The sequence below is a fragment of the Engystomops pustulosus genome, chromosome 2 (genome assembly GCF_040894005.1).
Source record: "Engystomops pustulosus chromosome 2, aEngPut4.maternal, whole genome shotgun sequence".
Classification (NCBI taxonomy): domain Eukaryota; kingdom Metazoa; phylum Chordata; class Amphibia; order Anura; family Leptodactylidae; genus Engystomops; species Engystomops pustulosus.
This window is the reverse complement of record NC_092412.1, coordinates 64,489,558-64,497,198: the sequence shown is the minus strand read 5'-3', so window position 1 is coordinate 64,497,198 and position 7,641 is coordinate 64,489,558. Positions and strand designations below refer to the sequence as shown.

The following is a 7,641-nucleotide window of genomic DNA, read 5'->3' as shown; positions in this document are numbered from 1 at the left end:
GGGCCACTGGCTATACCCTGGACTGGGGGAGGGGGGCCACTGGCTATACCCTGGACTGGGGGAGGGGGGCCACTGGCTATACCCTGGACTGGGGGAGGGGGGCCACTGGCTATACACTGGACTGGGGGAGGGGGGCCACTGGCTATACACTGGACTGGGGGAGGGGGGCCACTGGCTATACACTGGACTGGGGGAGGGGGGCCACTGGCTATACACTGGACTGGGGGAGGGGGGCCACTGGCTATACACTGGACTGGGGGAGGGGGGCCACTGGCTATACACTGGACTGGGGGGGGGCAGGCAATGACTATATACTGGACATGGGCTGACTGACTATATACTGGGGAAAAGGGCTGTTGGCTTTATACTAGAGCGCAGCTGGCTATATAGTGGTGTGCATGGGGGCTGAATAGCTATATACCGGCTTGTGGCTGTGACCAATGCATTTCCCACCATTGGCTTTTACTCCAGTCAATAGGTTTTCCTAGTTTTTGTGTTAAAATTAGGGGCTTATACTCAAGTACATACATACATATTTTTTAAAATTTAGATAGTATTCTTAAAGGCTACATAAATGAGTTTTTCTGGGATCAGCAATTTCAGGTGCACAGGATCCTCTGCCCTCTAGTCACACGCGGCCCCTCCTGTGACACTCAGAGGTCAGCAGAGACCAGACACTCCATGCTGGAGCGGAGATGAGGACTGAGGTGTTAGTGCTTTTATTTTCATACCATCAGAGGCGACTAACAAAAAAAGATCAAAACTCCCCCCTCTTACCACCACAAGTGTAATGATCTGAGGGTGACGCACTGGGGTGGGTGCAGGCTGGGGTCAGCAGGGGCTTCTACCCTGGTAATGCTGCTGCTTTATTAAAGGAAACCTAGCACTTAGAATGGCCGGGGTAAGCTGTAAGTACCGGCACCAGCCCAGGGTGAGCTCAGGGTGAGCTGGAAGTACCGGCACCAGCCCAGGGTGAGCTCAGGGTGAGCTGGTGCCGGTGCTTACTTTCGTTAGTGTTATAAACTGCGGTATCGCGGTTTTAACACTATTTAAACTCTAGAGCAGAACAGGCTTCGGCGCTGCGTGCGACCGCAACGTCTCCGTCATTTCCTATGTAGGCGCGCGCACGATCGTACGCACGCAGCACCGAAGCCTCTGCTGCTCTAGAGTTTAAATAGTGTTAAAACCGCGATACCGCAGTTTATAACACTAACGAAAGTAAGTACCGGCACCAGCTCACCCTGAGCTCACCCTGGGCTGGTGCCGGTACTTACAGCTTACCCCTATCATTCTAACTGGTAGGTTTCCTTTAAACCTGGTGACTGCAATATGTAATTTAGCATTTTTAAAAAAATAAAATAAAAAAATAACCATTTGACCATCGCAAATAAAACAAAAAATCCTCATCCTCAACGCAGTCACTGATCTGAAAGAGAAGAATTTAAGAAAAGTTCATAATAGTAAAGGACCAAAATATTTAAACAACAACCATAACCCCCCATGGCTCCCTCCTCCTCACACAGCCCGCACCCCCACATCCCCTCGCCCTGTCACACACTGCCCGCACCCCCACATCCCCTCGCCCTGTCACACACTGCCCGCACCCCCACATCCCCTCGCCCTGTCACACACTGCCCGCACCCCCACCCCCCCCCCCATGTCACACACAGCCCGCACCCCCCCCATGTCACACACAGCCCGCACCCCCCCCATGTCACACACAGCCCGCACACCCCCCCCATGTCACACACAGCCCGCACACCCCCCCCATGTCACACACAGCCCGCACACCCCCCCCATGTCACACACAGCCCGCACACCCCCCCCATGTCACACACAGCCCGCACACCCCCCCCATGTCACACACAGCCCGCACCCCCCCCCATGTCACACACAGCCCGCACCCCCACATCCCCTCCCATGTCACACACAGCCCGCACCCCCACATCCCTCCCATGTCACACACAGCCCGCACCCCCACATCCCTCCCATGTCACACACAGCCCGCACCCCCACATCCCTCCCATGTCACACACAGCCCGCACCCCCACATCCCTCCCATGTCACACACAGCCCGCACCCCCACATCCCTCCCATGTCACACACAGCCCGCACCCCCCACATCCCTCCCATGTCACACACAGCCCGCACACCCCCCCCATGTCACACACAGCCCGACCCACCCCCATGTCACACACAGCCCGCACCCCCCCCATGTCACACACAGCCCGCACACCCCCCCCCATGTCACACACAGCCCGCACCCCCCCCATGTCACACACAGCCCGCACACCCCCCCCATGTCACACACAGCCCGCACACCCCCCCCATGTCACACACAGCCCGCACACCCCCCCCATGTCACACACAGCCCGCACCCCCCCCCATGTCACACACAGCCGCACCCCACATCCCTCCCATGTCACACACAGCCCGCACCCCCACATCCCTCCATGTCACACACAGCCCGCACCCCCCATCCCCCATGTCACACACAGCCCGCACCCCCACATCCCTCCCATGTCACACACAGCCCGCACCCCCACATCCCTCCCATGTCACACACAGCCCGCACCCCCACATCCCTCCCATGTCACACACAGCCCGCACCCCCACATCCCTCCCATGTCACACACAGCCCGCACCCCCACATCCCTCCCATGTCACACACAGCCCGCACCCCCACATCCCTCCCATGTCACACACAGCCCGCACCCCCACATCCCTCCCATGTCACACACAGCCCGCACCCCACATCCCTCCCATGTCACACACAGCCCGCACCCCCACATCCCTCCCATGTCACACACAGCCCGCACCCCCACATCCCTCCCATGTCACACACAGCCCGCACCCCCACATCCCTCCCATGTCACACACAGCCCGCACCCCCACATCCCTCCCATGTCACACACAGCCCGCACCCCCACATCCCTCCCATGTCACACACAGCCCGCACCCCCACATCCCTCCCATGTCACACACAGCCCGCACCCCCACATCCCTCCCATGTCACACACAGCCCGCACCCCCACATCCCTCCCATGTCACACACAGCCCGCACCCCCACATCCCTCCCATGTCACACACAGCCCGCACCCCCACATCCCTCCCATGTCACACACAGCCCGCACCCCCACATCCCTCCCATGTCACACACAGCCCGCACCCCCACATCCCTCCCATGTCACACACAGCCCGCACCCCCACATCCCTCCCATGTCACACACAGCCCGCACCCCCACATCCCTCCCATGTCACACACAGCCCGCACCCCCACATCCCTCCCATGTCACACACAGCCCGCACCCCCACATCCCTCCCATGTCACACACAGCCCGCACCCCCACATCCCTCCCATGTCACACACAGCCCGCACCCCCACATCCCTCCCATGTCACACACAGCCCGCACCCCCACATCCCTCCCATGTCACACACAGCCCGCACCCCCACATCCCTCCCATGTCACACACAGCCCGCACCCCCACATCCCTCCCATGTCACACACAGCCCGCACCCCCACATCCCTCCCATGTCACACACAGCCCGCACCCCCACATCCCTCCCATGTCACACACAGCCCGCACCCCCACATCCCTCCCATGTCACACACAGCCCGCACCCCCACATCCCTCCCATGTCACACACAGCCCGCACCCCCACATCCCTCCCATGTCACACACAGCCCGCACCCCCACATCCCTCCCATGTCACACACAGCCCGCACCCCCACATCCCTCCCATGTCACACACAGCCCGCACCCCCACATCCCTCCCATGTCACACACAGCCCGCACCCCCACATCCCTCCCATGTCACACACAGCCCGCACCCCCACATCCCTCCCATGTCACACACAGCCCGCACCCCCACATCCCTCCCATGTCACACACAGCCCGCACCCCCACATCCCTCCCATGTCACACACAGCCCGCACCCCACATCCCTCCCATGTCACACACAGCCCGCACCCCCACATCCCTCCCATGTCACACACAGCCCGCACCCCCACATCCCTCCCATGTCACACACAGCCCGCACCCCCACATCCCTCCCATGTCACACACAGCCCGCACCCCCACATCCCTCCCATGTCACACACAGCCCGCACCCCCACATCCCTCCCATGTCACACACAGCCCGCACCCCCACATCCCTCCCATGTCACACACAGCCCGCACCCCCACATCCCTCCCATGTCACACACAGCCCGCACCCCCACATCCCTCCCATGTCACACACAGCCCGCACCCCCACATCCCTCCCATGTCACACACAGCCCGCACCCCCACATCCCTCCCATGTCACACACAGCCCGCACCCCCACATCCCTCCCATGTCACACACAGCCCGCACCCCCACATCCCTCCCATGTCACACACAGCCCGCACCCCCCACATCCCTCCCATGTCACACACAGCCCGCACCCCCCCATCCCTCCCATGTCACACACAGCCCGCACCCCCCCATCCCTCCCATGTCACACACAGCCCGCACCCCCCCATCCCTCCCATGTCACACACAGCCCGCACCCCCCCATCCCTCCCATGTCACACACAGCCCGCACCCCCCCATCCCTCCCATGTCACACACAGCCCGCACCCCCCCATCCCTCCCATGTCACACACAGCCCGCACCCCCCCATCCCTCCCATGTCACACACAGCCCGCACCCCCCATCCCTCCCATGTCACACACAGCCCGCACCCCCCCATCCCTCCCATGTCACACACAGCCCGCACCCCCCCATCCCTCCCATGTCACACACAGCCCGCACCCCCCCATCCCTCCCATGTCACACACAGCCCGCACCCCCCCATCCCTCCCATGTCACACACAGCCCGCACCCCCCCATCCCTCCCATGTCACACACAGCCCGCACCCCCCCATCCCTCCCATGTCACACACAGCCCGCACCCCCCCATCCCTCCCATGTCACACACAGCCCGCACCCCCCCATCCCTCCCATGTCACACACAGCCCGCACCCCCCCATCCCTCCCATGTCACACACAGCCCGCACCCCCCCCATCCCTCCCATGTCACACACAGCCCGCACCCCCCCATCCCTCCCATGTCACACACAGCCCGCACCCCCCCATCCCTCCCATGTCACACACAGCCCGCACCCCCCCATCCCTCCCATGTCACACACAGCCCGCACCCCCCATCCCTCCCATGTCACACACAGCCCGCACCCCCCCATGTCACACACAGCCCGCACCCCCCCCATGTCACACACAGCCCGCACCCCCCCCATGTCACACACAGCCCGCACCCCCCCCATGTCACACACAGCCCGCACCCCCCCCATGTCACACACAGCCCGCACCCCCCCCATGTCACACACAGCCCGCACCCCCCCCATGTCACACACAGCCCGCACCCCCCCCATGTCACACACAGCCCGCACCCCCCCCATGTCACACACAGCCCGCACCCCCCCCATGTCACACACAGCCCGCACCCCCCCCATGTCACACACAGCCCGCACCCCCCCCATGTCACACACAGCCCGCACCCCCCCCATGTCACACACAGCCCGCACCCCCCCCATGTCACACACAGCCCGCACCCCCCCCATGTCACACACAGCCCGCACCCCCCCCCATGTCACACACAGCCCGCACCCCCCCCATGTCACACACAGCCCGCACCCCCCCCATGTCACACACAGCCCGCACCCCCCCATGTCACACACAGCCCGCACCCCCCCCATGTCACACACAGCCCGCACCCCCCCCATGTCACACACAGCCCGCACCCCCCCCCATGTCACACACAGCCCGCACCCCCCCCATGTCACACACAGCCCGCACCCCCACATCCCTCCCATGTCACACACAGCCCGCACCCCCACATCCCTCCCATGTCACACACAGCCCGCACCCCCACATCCCTCCCATGTCACACACAGCCCGCACCCCCACATCCCTCCCATGTCACACACAGCCCGCACCCCCACATCCCTCCCATGTCACACACAGCCCGCACCCCCACATCCCTCCCATGTCACACACAGCCCGCACCCCCACATCCCTCCCATGTCACACACAGCCCGCACCCCCACATCCCTCCCATGTCACACACAGCCCGCACCCCCACATCCCCCCCCATGTCACACACAGCCCGCACCCCCACATCCCCCCCCATGTCACACACAGCCCGCACCCCCACATCCCCCCCCCCATGTCACACACAGCCCGCACCCCCACATCCCCCCCCCATGTCACACACAGCCCGCACCCCCACATCCCCCCCCCATGTCACACACAGCCCGCACCCCCACATCCCCCCCCATGTCACACACAGCCCGCACCCCCACATCCCCCCCATGTCACACACAGCCCGCACCCCCACATCCCCCCCATGTCACACACAGCCCGCACCCCCACATCCCTCCCATGTCACACACAGCCCGCACCCCCACCATGTCACACACAGCCCGCACCCCCCCCATGTCCCACACAGCCCGCACCCCCCCCATGTCCCACACAGCCCGCACCCCCACCATGTCACACACAGCCCGCACCCCCACATCCCCCCATGTCACACACAGCCCGCACCCCCACATCCCCCCCATGTCACACACACATCCTGCACCCCCACATCCCCCCCATGTCACACACAGCCCGCACCCCCACATCCCTCCCATGTCACACACAGCCCGCACCCCCACATCCCTCCCATGTCACACACAGCCCGCACCCCCACATCCCTCCCATGTCACACACAGCTGCCTCTTCCTTACCTTTCCTCCTCAGTAGCACATGGCTGCTGCCGCCTCTCCTCGGATCTCCAAGCTTCCTGTGTAACCTCTAGAGTTGCTCCTCCCACACAAGAGCCCGGTCACATGGTCATGACGTCATCATAGGTCCTTTAGACCACTAGGAAATAGCATCTACCGTCCCGTAACTCCCTCAGGACCAGAAGATTTTAGTTTTATTTTCTTGTCTTGGTGACAATCATTACCTCTTATTTACATATAAGCACCACTGGCTCCCGGAGGCCTAGCTTTGCGAAGGAGGATTTTAGGGCACTTTTTGGAGTTTCATATCTTCTTGGGTAACAGCTGGGTTCTGTTTTGTTAAAGCAAAAAAAAAAAAAAATATATAGCAAAGCAGCATTTTTATCTGCTAAAAATAATGGACGGTTTATTGAAGGTTTTGTTTTGGTGGTGTGCCCGGCCCCATCACATATACTCTTCTATGGAAAGTAATTGGTAACCTGCAGCGGTTGTCTTGCATTGAGGCAATACAAGACACTGTGGTGCTGGTTACCTCGCATGCTTTTGCATAGCAACGTAAATATGTGATTGGGCCTTGGCGTACGCCTGTGTGCTTTGGTTCAGTTTCTTGAAGTGTAACCGTCATTTCAAAAAGCTTTGGATATGTTGTAGGGCAGGTAATTTTAAGCCCTGCGTTTTCTGAAAACATATCCGTTTTTGTCCGGTATTTATTGTGCAAATTCGGAAAACCTGTCAAAAAAAGATGCGTTTTTAAAACGCTCAGATAGCTGTTACTATGGACATTCCGTCTTCATAAAGAAGCAGAGACTACGAGGGAGATACACGCCCCCATCCCCCTCCCTGCACACAGCTGTTACCTCATGTCTCAGTGCTCACAGCAGTTATGCAGTTAT

At 61.4% G+C, this 7,641-nt stretch overlaps 1 long non-coding RNA gene across 1 annotated transcript; it reads right to left on the bottom strand.

The window, feature by feature from the left end:
- Window positions 1-1,335: 1,335 nt before the first annotated feature.
- Window positions 1,336-6,902, bottom strand: LOC140116522 (uncharacterized). Its single transcript, XR_011852790.1, has 2 exons — window positions 6,752-6,902; window positions 1,336-1,426 (listed from the first exon to the last, which is right to left on the bottom strand). It is a non-coding gene; the product is annotated as an uncharacterized lncRNA (long non-coding RNA).
- Window positions 6,903-7,641: the final 739 nt, after the last annotated feature.